Source organism: Glycine max, chromosome 2 (assembly GCF_000004515.6).
Source record: "Glycine max cultivar Williams 82 chromosome 2, Glycine_max_v4.0, whole genome shotgun sequence".
Lineage (NCBI taxonomy): Eukaryota > Viridiplantae > Streptophyta > Magnoliopsida > Fabales > Fabaceae > Glycine > Glycine max.
In genome coordinates, this window is record NC_016089.4 from 23,820,299 (window position 1) to 23,834,840 (window position 14,542).

General features: G+C 39.7%; 1 non-coding gene across 1 annotated transcript; it reads right to left on the minus strand.

Moving 5' to 3' along the window:
- Window positions 1-1,437: 1,437 nt before the first annotated feature.
- Window positions 1,438-1,544, minus strand: LOC113000938 (small nucleolar RNA R71). Its single transcript, XR_003266234.1, has one exon. It is a non-coding gene; the product is annotated as a small nucleolar RNA R71 (small nucleolar RNA).
- Between the last annotated feature and the right edge of the window lie 12,998 nt (window positions 1,545-14,542).

A 14,542-nucleotide genomic window follows, 5' to 3' on the forward strand; every position in this document is an offset into this window, starting at 1 on the left:
GATTGTGCATCAATATTTTTTTGGTTTTTCGGCATGTCCTGGAATTTCACAAATTGCCTAATGATGGGTGCCAAGCACCTCACAAGGACCAAAGAAAGGTCGCATGTCATCAAGCAAAGGTCCCCGGACGAAATTAGGGTATGACAGTTCTATTTTATTTGATGTTCTATTTTACAATTTAGTAGACCTCTTGTTCAGCGCTTCCCCTGTTTCAGTTTTATGTTTTGCTGAGAATAATGCTTAGTGACGGAATTAGAGACTGATTATGTGTTATTGTTCACACAACATTACATTAATGACTGCTGCTGACAATTTAATTGGCGATTTTTGTTTTGATAGTTAGGGTTGTTATTTTTGGCTGAATTTTGGTGTGGTAGGTTATTTTCACTCATATTTTGTGTGAAAAATACCAGGAACACTTATTGTGGCTAGATTTGAGAGATTCAAAAAAATTTAAGAACTTCTGTTTAACAAAACTTCAAACGGCCATAACTTTTGCTCTGGGTATCAGAATGACTATTATTATATATATATTTGGGGTAGAAAAAAATTTCCCATGCCATGGCAACCGAGCAAAGAGGTCTCTAACTAGCCAAAATTGTCTGTTTACTAGTTTTTTTATTTTTCAAGTTTTATTGTTTTATTTTTCTAAACTTTCCTTAGTCAGTTTCCATAGTTAGATTTTGAATTTTTGTCAAGAAAATTTTGTGCTACCTTTTCATGATTTTAGGGTGTCGCTCACAAAATTTTAGCTCATTTGGATATTGTTTGAGTATAGCTGTAGTTTTAACCCACCTCTTTTGCCCTGTATGAAAAACACATGAACTGCTGCATATAGTGCATGACTAGAGGCAATCAAGGTGACTTACAACCCTTTGATCCTGAAATAGATAGGACATTTCATAGATTAGTTAGGCATAGTGTGCATCGTGATTACCCTGAACATTTTGTACCTTTTGAGCATTCTGAGCATCTTGTTATTGGTGAGTATGAGAATTTTGTGGTTGGTGATTTTGAACATCCTGATTTTGAGCATTCTGATATTGAACATTATGAAAATATGGCTCAACCTCTACCTCGTGAGAGGACTCTAAGGGAAATGGCTGCACCTGATTTCACTTATGAAAGCTTATGCATTCAATACCCTGATGAAGATGTCTCATATGTTCTTAAAACTGGATTGATCCACTTGTTGCCCAAGTTTCATGGTCTTGCAAGTGAAGACCCTCATAAACATTTGAAAGAAATCCATATTGTCTGTCCACCATGAAACCTCTAGATGTCCAAGAAGATCACATCTTTCTGAAGACCTTTCCTCATTCTTTAGAGGGAGTGGCAAAGGACTGGCTATATTACCTTGCTCGAAGGTCCATCACGAGCTAGGATGACCTCAAGAGAGTATTCTTAGAAAAAAATTTCCCTGCTTCCAGGACCACTACCATCAGAAAGCATATTTCAGGCATTAGGCAACTCAGTGGAGAGAGCCTATATGAATACTGGGAGAGATTTAAAAAACTATGCGCCAGTTGCCCTCACCACCAGATTTCCGAGCAGCTTCTTCTCCAATATTTTTATGAAGGACTCAGTAACATGGAGAGAAGTATCATAGATGTTGCCAGTGGTGGAGCCCTTGGAGACATGACCCCTGTTGAAGCCAGGAATTTAATTGAGAAGATGGCTTCCAACTCCCAGCAATTTAGTGCCAGAAATGATGCTATTGTCATTAGAGGAGTGCATGAGGTAGCCACGAATTCATCTTCATCATCTGAAACTAAGAAGTTTGAGGGTAAACTAGATGCCTTGGTTAACCTGGTAACCCAACTGGCCTTGAATCAAAAATCTATACCTGTCGCAATACTCTGTGGTTTATGTTCCTTTGTCGACCACCATACAGACCTTTGCCCTTCTGTGCAGCAATCTAGAGAAATTGAACAGCCTGAAGCTTATGCTGTAAACATCTATAATAGACCTCCTCAACCTCAGCAGCAAAATCAACCATAGCAAAACAATTATGACCTCTCCAGCAACAGATACAATCTCGGATGAAGGAATCACCCTAATCTCAGATGGTCTAGCCCTCAACAACAACAACAACAGCCTGCTCCTTCCTTCCAAAATGCTACTAGTGCAAGTAAACCATACGTTCCTCCTCCAGTGCAACAACAACAACAACAACATCAACAAAGACAACAATCCACTACTGAGGCCCTTCCTCAACCTTCATTAGAAGAATTAGTGAGGCAAATGACAATACAGAACATGCAGTTTCAGCAGGAGACTAGAACCTCAATTCAGAGTTTAACAAATCAGATGGGGCAGATGGCCATCTAGCTGAACCAAGCTCAATCACAAAACTATGACAAGCTGCCTTCTCAATCTGTCCAAAATCCTAAAAATGTGAGTGCCATTACATTGAGGTTGGGAAAGCAGTATCAAGGACCTCAACCAGTAGCATCTTCCTCATCCGCAAATGAACTTGCCCAACTTCACTCTACTCCAGAAAAAGATGATGACAAAAATTTAAAGAGTAAGTTGCCTAACAATTTCTATGCAGGTGAATCTTTTACTGGTAATTCTGACTTACAGTAGCATATCCCTCTTCCATTCCCTCCAAGAGCAATTTCCAACAAAAAAGTGGAAGAGGCAGAGAAGGAGATCTTGGAAACATTTAGAAGAGTAAAGGTAAACATACCTCTGCTGGATGCAATAAAGCAAATTCCAAGATATGCTAAATTCTTGAAAGAGCTATGCACTCATAAGTGGAACCTTAAAGTAAGTGAAAGAATTAGCATGGGCAGAAATGTCTCTACATTGATTGGTAAATCTGTTCCCCAAATCCCTGAAAAATGTAAGGATCCAGGTACATTCTGCATACCTTGTGTTATAGGGAACAATAAGTTTGACAATGCCATGCTAGATTTAGGAGCTTTTGTTAGTGTTATGCCTATTGTCATACCCTAATTTCGTCCGGGGATTATTACTTGATGATATGCAACCTTTGATCAGCCGTTTTGAGATACTTGGCATCCTTTGTTTCACAATATGTGAAGTCTCGAGACATACCGGAAATCAAAAGGAAGCAGGCTTACGCGATCCATGAAGTTCCGTAATGTGGCGAAAACCAAAAGGAGGAGTTTTTGCGCAATTCGTGAGTTTCCGTAACTTCTTCGAAAGCTAAAAAAGAGTAAATAAATGATCCGTGAGGATTCGTAACCTTACGGAAAGAAAATAGGTGTCGTTACGAAATTCGTAAAGCTTCGTAACGTTACGGGAAAAGAATTACCAAAAAAGGTAGAAGGGGGTGCATTTAGTAAAAGGGGGGGTACAAATAGCAATCAGGCCCACTTGGGCCTTCCAGTTTCTTCCTCCAGAAGGCGGTTGCTTCTGGAGGAAGCAACCTTGCTCGCCTGGGCGAGCTGGGTGGCAAGCTCCTCCCCTATTGTGCTATAACTGGGGAAGGAGTGAAGAGGAAAGGGGTTCAGCCTTCTTGGCACTTCTTATTCTCTCAAAATTGCTGAGGAAAATTGTTTCCGTGAAGAAAATCAAAGCCGCGACGTTTCCGTAACGTTTCCGTGAGTAATTACGCGAAGATTTTCAACCGTTCTTCGACATTCATCGTTCGTTCTTTGTTTTCTTCGGTCTTCAACTGGTAAGTACCTCAAACCGAGCTTTTCAATTCATTCTATGTACCCGTGGTGGTCCACATTTTGTTTCATGTATTTTTATTCTCATTTTCATTTACTTTCCGTACCCCCTTTTGACGTGCTTCAGTCATTTATTTAAGTCATTTATCGCCTAATCAAAAAATAAAATAAATTTCCACCGATCATTTGATTTGTAACATCCGTTAATTTCTGTTAAAATGAATTCCAACCGTTCGGTTGTGTCGTAACCACGTTGGAAATAAAAAAAGAGGTAAAATAATAATATAATAATCAAAAAATACCTTTTAGTAAAACGAAGCGAAAAATCAATCGGGCGTTTTCTCTTTGGGATTTCTCATTCTTAATTGAATTGACTAATAACTAAAGTGAAACTAAGGCTAAAATCAATTCGCCTAGTCAAGCTCGTCCACAAAAAAAGTCACTAAAAAGGGTTTGAAAGTTTATCATCTCAGTTTTCCTTATCAAGTAAATGGATCATTTTTAAGGCCCAATGCCTTAAAATGATCACCTTTCAAGTAAAAAGAATCGCTTGATTCACTCTTAAGAAAGAACTACGTAGGTCTGATTTCCTCTTCGATGGAGGGTACGTAGGAGCAAAAGCCCCGCTTTTGTCGACCTCAAAAAAATAAAAAGAAATAAAAGTTAAGGTAACACAATTTCCACAAATTCTAAAAAATAGGCTGTTGTCCTTTGAGACAAACATGAGAGGTGCTAATACCTTCCTCAAACGTAAATACAACTCCCGAACTTAGAATTTTCATTTTGACCGGTTTCCTTTGGTTTTTCCGACGTTTTCCACAAATAAACGTTGGTGGCGACTCCGCGCATCTTTCCTCCTTTGGAAAGCGCACCCGTGAGCCTCACCTCGCTCGCCCGCAAAAGGGCATGTTGCGACAGTTGGCGACTCCACTGGGGAAATTTTTGTGAGTTAAGCCTATTTTAAGGAATTGTGGAATTGTGAAACTTTGTGTGTGCATTTGTTGAGCTGTGCAAAATGTAATAATTGCTGTCTTTTCTACATTTTTACACTGCATTCTAAGCACCCACAGGTTTGAGTAAAAAAGGGGCCCTATACCCAGGTTCATGGGAATCTAAGGAGTGGAGGTGAATCTATAATCATGCTAGGTCTCCGACTTGCTTGATAATAGTGAAACCTCGTCTAGAGCTTTCTCTCGTTATAATATGTTGTTGCTGGTATTCCATACCGCCACAATATTATTATCTTGAGTGATGATACCTCTAGAAAACAGCCATGTAAGTTATGAATCTTTGGGAGTAGTTATTAGAGACCCCTAGATATTATCCCATAGGTCCCCAAATAGGGGCACAGAGCGAACACGCTGCGTGCCATTTTAAACACTACCATGCATGTAGTCCTAAATGTCATGTACGCCTTTGTTTGTAATTATTTGTGGATATTGTCGTACTATGTGCATCCCCATGTTATGCTTTTGCGCGTCTGCATCATGCCGTCACACATGCGTTGTATGTGGGTCTCGTCTTTTGTCATGGGAAGTCGGAAGATCCATATCATCTTCTTAACTGCACACATGGGGCACTGCGACCCCAAATGTGCAAGTAAGGAGAGATGACTTTTCATGCTCTCGTGTCCGTAAATGCATTCATATCATGCATCGCATAAACATCTCTTCAGCATCATAATGAACATATCGTTCCTGCATTTGTCCGTTATCACATTCCAGCCTCACATTTTGCATGAGTCATTGCATCATCATGCATATGCGTTCAACATACTTTTTGTTCAACATGTTTGCTCATACATGATCCTTGTGTTTTCCTCTACAAAACAAAAACAAAAAAAGGGAAGCATGAAAATTCATGATGCATTCTTAGTTACATGTGTTAGGTACCATGAGCCAACCATGTTGGGATCATAAACGCATTTCTAAAATTAAAAAAAAAACACAAACAACAAAACAAAATGATTGAGCATGGTACCTAATGCATGGTTAATTAAGAAAGGATGTCTCTTCGGGCATCTCAATCTCATAATTACATTTTCCATGCATAGCATGCGTATTCTCGAGTCTTTCATCCCTATGAAATGTTGTTGAAGTATTGGCGATCAAAATTGCCATTCCCTGGGTTATGGGGTTGAACCAAGCTCGCGCTTTTACGAAAAGGTTCATGAGTCAAGTTGAAGCATGGAAGTAACCATCTTGCAAAAATTGGGGCAAAAGATGGATCGTGTTACATCATTGCTTCGCCTACTGCCAAACACGTTTAGGATTGTTGATATCCTTATTACTTCCAGCTTCACCTTGACAAAGATGTCATGGACCATGTTGAAAATCTAAATTGATTCAACCCCATGTCCTGCGTAAAAATTCGCAATACTTCAACTATGCATCATTCGCATACATCCATGCTTTTCATTGGTTGCATTGCTCATTACATTCTTTCCTTGAAAAATAAAATAAAAAAAAGAGAACTTAATCATTGTTATAAAAAAGAAAAGAACCCGCTTTACGACGCCCTTACCGAACCTGTGCTAGAGCTAGAGTAATGGGTAAAGCAGAGGAGGTGCAAGAGAAGGTGAAGGCCAACATGGAGGCCATGAAAGAGAAAATGGCCACAATGATGGAGGCCATGATGAGCATGAAGAAGATAATGGAAGTCAATGCGGTTACAATTGTCGCTACCAGCACTGTTGCTAAGGTGAACCTGATGCCCCCATCTGGCCTCAACCAAATGAATCATCCAACCTTAGATATGGTAGGCAAAGATTTGGGAAGTAGGGACGACCTCCATGATGTGCAAAATCAAAATAAGCACGCCTTCCCGCCATATGGCCTGCCTCCCAACTATACACCACCCAATGTGGCGTACACTCTCAATGGGGATGTCAATAACTCCACTCCTATATCCATTGAGAGCCAACAACCCCGAACTATCATGCACATGTCTCTTAAACCTTGGGGGAGACACATGAAATTCCTCACCACAATCTAGCCGACTTCGAGCCTTGCCTCGGATATGCCACTGAAGGGCAAGCAGTTGGTGGTATACCCCTGCAAAACACTTTGGAGGGCCCTCAGTATCACCCACAACTACACCTCTTGCATTCCACAACAAGTAAAAACCCTCATGCTATGGCAGAAATGGGAAAGTTGGATCATCTAGAGGAAAGGCTCAGGGCCATTGAAGGAGGTGAAGATTATGCCTTTGCTAACCTAGAAGAGTTGTTCCTAGTACCCAATATCATCACCCCTCCCAAGTTCAAGGTGCTGGACTTTGACAAGTACAAGGGGACTACTTGCCCCAAGAACCATCTAAAGATGTATTGTCGGAAGATGGGGGCATACATAAAAGATGAGGAATTGTTGATACATTCCTTCCAAGAAAGTCTTACTGGGGTAGTTGTTACCTGGTACACTAACTTGGAACCTTCCCGAGTCCATTCCTGGGAGGACCTAATGGTTGCCTTCGTTAGGCAGTGTTGGTATAATGGCTTCAGATAGGATGCAACTACAAATCATGTGCAAAAAAAGGGGGCATGGATCTTTCAAAGAATACGCCCAAAAATGGAGAACCTGGCAGCTCAAGTGGCACCTCAATGACGAAAAATGATGACAATGATAGTAGACACATTACCAGTATTCTACTATGGAAAATGGTGGGTTACACACCTTCAAGCTTTGCGGATTTGATCTTCACCGGCGAAATGATCGAAGTGGGTCTAAAAGAGGCAAATCTGATCATCTTGCTTTGATAAATGCAAAAAAAAAAAAAACTAGGGCAAGTGAAGAGGATGAGAATGAGGGAGAAACCTATGCTGTGACTGCCATTCTTATACAACCAAGTTTCCCACCAACCCAACAATGTCATTACTCAACCCTTCTCATTACCCACCACCCAGTCATCCACAAAGGCCATCCCTAAAATCAACCACAAAGCCTACCTACCGCACTTCCAATGACAAACACCACCTTTAGCATAAACCAAAACACCAACCAAGAAATGAATTTTGCAGTGAAAAAGCCTATAGAATTCACCCCAATTCCAGTGTCCTATGCTAACTTGCTCCCATATCTACTTGATAATTCAATGGTAGCCATAACCCCAGCCAAGGTTCATCAACCTCCATTTCTCCGAGAATATGACTCGAAGGCAACGTGTGCTTGTCACGAAGAAGCCCCGGGGCGTTCCTTTGAGCATTGTAGGGCTCTGAAGCGTAAGGTGCAAGGTCTAATTGATGCGGGCTGAAATTTGAGGAGAATCGCGTGTAAATCCTGGCATTGACAAGAGATGCCACACATGGGCCAATTTTGAAAGCTGTTGTTAGATGTCTCTAATGACTCATCAGGATTTTCAAGTTTGTACCATTATTGTAAACTACAGTTACAATGTTAAATGAAATGGATAAAGTTGATATCTTTGTCCCTCATCCTCTCACAAATGCATCTTTGCTTATTCAACTTTCACCGGAATGTGGGTGCAAGCCATTGGTCTGTTTGCTCAAGCGACCTGTGCTCCTGAGTTTGGACTTCCAAGACCGTTCAATCAGAGATTACTCATCCTGCACATTGTTGGGGGCGCCGTAAAACAACGAGTAAAGTTCAAAACAAATAAGTTTTAAAAAAAAAGTGTTCAAAAAGAAAAAAAAAAGCATTTGATTGACTGTGTTTTCAAGACGTTCATGTGACCTCATTTTATCATTCCGGAAAGTTTGTCTTTTTAGAGAGAAGTGAGTTATCAAGAATAGGATGTTGGACAAATGGCCTCAGTTACCTTAAGAAAAAGGGGGGTTGAATTAAGATACAAAGACTATTCCCCAATTAAACTTTCACTCTCATCGGATTAACAATGCACCCTTAACATGAATTACTCAAAAGACAATTCAAAATAAACTTCTTTAAAGCAAAAGATAAATAGCAATAAATAAAAGAAGTTTAAGGGAAGAGAGGAATGCAAACTTGATTTATACTGGTTCGGCCACTTCCCATGCCTATGTCCAGTCCTCAAGCAACCCACTTGAGATTTTCCACTCTCTTTGTAAAACTCCTTTTACAAAGTCTGAACCACACAGGGACAACCCTTCCCTTGTGTTCAGGAATACTCTACAACAAGAGACCCACGGTCTCTTAATCCCTTTTCAGAAATAAGAAGAAGAGAAGAAGAGGTCTCTCTTAAAAGAGATGGATTGTACAATGAAGATCAATCAAAATTCTTTATTGAATATGCAAGTGGTTGACCAAGGAATCTTTTTTAGAGGATAAGACAATTCAATTTAGAAAAACTCTTAATCTTTTGAGAGGATAAAACTTTGTGGGCAATGAAAACTCCCTTTAAATTCGTGTTTCCAAGTCACCTTTGATGGCTAGTCATAAAACATTTGAATAGATGTGACTCTTGGAAATTATTTTCTGAAAATTCCCTCTGGTAATCGATTACAAGACTTGTGTAATCGATTACAGGTTTTAAAAATTTGAATTAAAACGTTCAATAAACTGCTGGTAATCAATTACCATCCATGTGTAATCAATTACACGTTATAAATTTTGAATTCAAATTTCTAGTGACTGTTATAAACATTTTCAGCTGTTGGTAATCGATTACCAGAGAGCAAATCTCAATTTGAAATGATTCTTTGGTCAAACATTTTGTTTTTTCAATTTGGAAACTTCGTCCTAAAGATTCTAGAGATCAACTTGATCATATATCTTGATTTTCTTGGATTCTTGTCTTGAATAAAACTTAGAAGCACTTGATCCTTTAGCATCATCAAGACATCAAAACATCTTGCTTCTACATAGGAGTCATTTGACTTAATCCATCGACTGAAAAATCCTTCAACTATTTCCCGTCTGTGGAAAATTCTTTTTGAAAGAATCAGCTGCTTCTTTCATTCTTCCTCACTACGAGGTTGTGAAAACAAGACAACAATTGGTACCTCTAAGCCCTACACTGGGGCAATGAGGCACCATGCATAAACCTCAAACGAACCTAGGGGCAGATTAGAAGTTCACACCCAATAGGTTCCTTGCTACAAGGTCATGACGAAAGAAAACGATTGTACCTCAAAGCCTTACACTGGGGCAATGAGGCACCATGCATAAACCTCAAACGAACCTAGGGGCAGATTAGAAGTTCACACCCAATAGGTTCCTTGCTACAAGGTCATGACGAAAGACAACGATTGTACCTCAAAGCCTTACACTGGGGCAACGAAAGGCACTATGCAAAAACCTCAAGCGAACCTAGGGGCAGATTAGAAGTTTTCACCCAATAGGTTCCCAGCTACAAGGTCATGATGAAAGATAACAATTGGTACCTCAAAGCCTTACACTAGGGCAATGAGGGGCATCGTGTATGAGCCTCAAGTGAACATAGGGGCAGATCAAAAGTTCTCACCCGTCGATGTTTTTAAACAAGAAAAAAAAAGGGAGACAAGCCCTGGAATTTCAATAAATTAATTAAACGTCAAACGGCTCCATTGCCGTCACTCCAAAATGGTCAAGTGACTAAATCAAACAGAATATACACTCTGAGGGAGTTCCCAGAGAGATTTGCAAAAGATAGGATAAGGTTGCATGAATTATCACCTTTTCCAAAAGGACAGTCAATATGTGTTTTTCAAAAAAATTAAATCAAAATCAAAATCACAAAATAGGGAAAGAATTCCATGAACATTGTACAACTTTCCATTGCATTGCATTGTTTCATATGAGGTCAGCATTACCAAATTTCACGACAAAGGTTGCATGCGTCTGCGTCCCTAAAAATCATGTTAATTGCATAGATTTCCTACATCTCGTGTCCAATCTTTTTGGATGACCGACCCTCTCGATGAGTCGATCTCTTGCTTTCTCATAAAGGTGGACCCTTGGGTACTAGTACCTATCACCTTTAGAGGACTATATGTCCTCGCCATCAGAGGACAGCACATCATCGCCTGCAGAGGGCTGCACGCCCTCGCCTTTTGAGGGCTACGCGTTCTCATTTTCAGTGTGCTCTATATCCTCACCTTAAGAGAATATAAGGTCCTTTGCCCTTAGATGCTTAACCGAGACTTGCGCTCCCGGTTAAGGGGCCAATAGTTTCCTTTCAACTATTCCTGGGCCACCCCCTGATATTGGAGGGCGACCAACTGTGCGAACACATCCAGAGAGGTAGGCTATCACGCATCTACTATGCAAACCGGGGCAAGATTTCCCCCGTGCCGCTGCAAAAAGACAAGTGCGGATCTAGGCACCAACATGACCATTCTTACGTGGATGACGTTGCTATTTAGCAACATTCTGCCCAGCGACCACAATGCCAATCTCCCCCTGCAGATGTATCAGTTGGTCTGTGCCGTCATGACATAGGTAAGTACTGCGTCAGGCCCCTACTAATCGAGCTTTCATCGAGAAGTATTGCGTCCCCAGGCAGGCGCAGAGCGAAACACCATAGCAGCCTGGGGATGGCCGGCAACGGGCAACAGACGCACCGCCATCACCTCTAGAGTTCACCTCAGCTCATCCACAAAAAGGTTAGAGCGTTGCTTACGACCCATGGCCAGCCAATAGGTGACCAAGTCCAAAGCCAAAGGTAAGCAAAGTACTAGGTCCGTGACCGACAGTCCATCATTCGTCCAGCTCAAGACGTTAAAGAAGCGCTACTAGGAGGCAACCTAGTACCTTTTAAATCTCTGCTTGTTATTTGATCACCTTTGTTTCTCAAGTCATAGCAGGACACACCTAGTTGCTCATGATCCTAGGAATTTAAATAAAACAAGCACAAGCTCGGAAGGTAGTCATACCTCACAAATATATATATATATATATATATATATATATATATATATATATATATATATATATATGTGTGTGTGTGTGTGTGTGTGTGTATGTTTAGGTAGAAAGATACCTTGGATATGCATGTATGTAGCAAAAATACTTCACAAAATATATATATGTATGTTTAGGTAGCAAGATGCCTTGGATATGCATGTATATAGCAAAAATATCTCACAAAACATATATATGTATGTTTAGGTAGCAAGATACCTGGGACACGCATGTATATAGCAAAAATACTTCACAAAAATATACGTATGTTTAGGTAGCAAAATACCTCATGGAAAAAAGAGAGCAAAAAGAGAGCGAGCAAGAAAAGAATAAGAAGGAAGAAAAAAAATAGAAAATAAAAAGATATAAAAAATAAAAGTTTCTAGCTAAAAAACAACATGCTTGTGAAAAAGGATAATTTCCAACTTTTCTTTGAAAGATTTTACTGATCTTAACCAGTTTCTGAAAAAAAATGTGTATACACCTGAAGTGTGAATGCTGTGCAAATTTTCCGAACGCCCAAAATGGACTCGGATGAATGCATGATTTGATAAAAGAACACATTTTGGAAACATTGGGTTGACTTAAAATAGGGAAAATGAATCCTGAGCCCTAGTGTCACATGACCATAAAAACTTGATGCTTGAGTGTCCACATGGGTGCATGCATGACCAGTTTTGCATAAAATTTTCTAATCATCATTGTTGCATGTTTATCATGGAAATAATGTAGGACATCCCCTTTATCCCCGAACCGCTGGCCAAACCCTAACGAGCCAAAATCCCAACTTATCATAAACCTTGACCCAGGGTGAGAATGTCAATCCTCGCCCTCGGAAGAAAACTAAAAAAAGAAGAAAGAAGGAAAAATTCCCAATCAAAGAGTGGAGAAAGCAAAAAAACAAAAAGGAAAGAAAATTCCCAATCAAGAATCGGAAGAAAACAAAGGAAACATCCAGAAAGGTCTTTGGACCAGACAATATCTGAACAATACAAAATTGTCACCAAGTAAACAAGAAAAAAGGAAACCACGACCTAAAGTGGTCCTCTCCCTTTGATTGCCAACCAAAATCCTGTGCGCTAGTGACTTTCTCACCCCGCACTAAACAAAAACAGAAAAGAAAAAAATACTCAAAGCCAAGTTCCCCACCTAAAAACCATTCTCGAAAAAAGTCCAATTGATCCATGATCACGCATGTAATCTTTGATTTAATAGGAAATGATTTGCAAAATTAAGTCATGACATATTTATGGTTCGAAATTAGGATAAAACACTTAACTGTGTGAGATTGATACACTTTGAGTGATTTTCTCCTATCTTTGTTGGACCCAGTGTTTCCTCTAAATGGTCGTTTAGAAACGAAATGCTAGCATCCAAAATCTCATTTACGGTTATGAGAAAATTTCATCAGCATACTCTCCTTCCCCGATAGACACATTGTTTTTCATCCAAAAAGCATTTGTTGCTCTGATCAGTTGGAAGTTTTGTCTCTTTACTAAAGCATGTTCGCATTTTGGTGAAGAAAACACCGAGACTATTTTTAGTCTCACAGTAAGCAAGAACTATGTAGGTCTGAGTTCCTTATCACAAATTGAGGATACGTAGGAGCAAAAGCCCTGCTTTTGTCGACCACCCCACTTTTTGTTACCATGTCCCAAGAGTCCAGTGGCATGCAGAGCCACCGGACCGTGGGATCCCCAAATCCGTATGTTCCATCATTTATCATTCGTATGTTATCTTGTTTCTATGACTTGAGGGACTAACGTTTGTTTTTTGTTGTTGCGATTGTCAGTTGTTTTGTGCATATATTTTGTTTGGACTATTGCATTAGTGCTTACTTCGTTGTTGTCAATAGTGTTTGTTGAAATTCCGGAACCGTTTAGAGTTTTTCATTTAGGAACGTCGTCCTAAAAATAAAATGAACCAAAATCATGATAAAAAAGAAAGAAGTGTTGTGAATAAAATGTCTGCGTATATAAAGAAAAAGGAAAATGTGCATAGAAGGGTTTTTTTTAAAAATATATATATATATATATATATATATATGTGTGTGTGTGTGTGTGTGTGTGTGTGTGTGTGTGTGTGTGTGTGTAGAGAAATTCTTGTGTGTGTGAACAATGAGTGTATACAAAGAAACTTTTGTATGAACCATAGGTGTGCGTTGGAGAAAAACGAAAAAGATCTTTGAATGTAAATAGGGTTTGACCGTGGGACGTAAAAAGAGAGAGTTCCAATGCGTATACAGAAAAAGTTTGTCATGTATAAGAGTGTAGATATACAAAGAAAAATTTGTTCATAGAGGACCATAGGTGTATAATTTTGTGACTATATAAAAATGAAACAAAAAGTAAAAAGAAAGAAAGATCGCGAAGATCGACATGTTATAGTTAAGAAGTATAAATCATTCGTAAAGAGCAAACGTATCTTCTGGAAACAAGGGACTGACGCTAAGAGTTTATTTTCCGGAATAACCGAGATAAGAATGGATGAATTCATTGAACTAATGAAAAAACATAACTTGGAAATGTTGGGTCTGTTTGTGTAAATTCCCAACCGTAGTATCACAATGCCATAAACGGGATGCTTGAGTGCCCACCTGGCTGTAGCCATGACTAATTTTGCACGTTGTTTTCAAATCATCATTGTCACGCGTGCCTTGTGGAGTAATATGGGAGTTCGGCCCAAGAACGACACCTTGACACCCAAATTTGTTTTGCCCCAGATATCAAGATTGGGTTCCCACGATAAAAGACCCCATTGAAACACAACCTTAGACTTTTTTGAACCTTGGCCTATCAAAAGAATCCTCATCCTTTCCCCCGAAGCAAAGGACAGCAGAATCTCCTCAAGGGAGAGCAAATAGGATGCTGAAACTCGATTTCCCAAAGACAGGAAAGGAGGAAGTGAAAGGAAGTGAAAATGGAAAAGATCGGAGGAAAACAGAGTAATTCTCGATCAATGGAAAATCTTCAGACCAGATAAATTTTCGGCAAGATAAGTGACTGTCGGCAAAGGAAAACCCATTTTTGGTGTCTCTTCCTTTTGAATTGCCATTCAAAGTCATTCTCGACTGGCGATATCCCA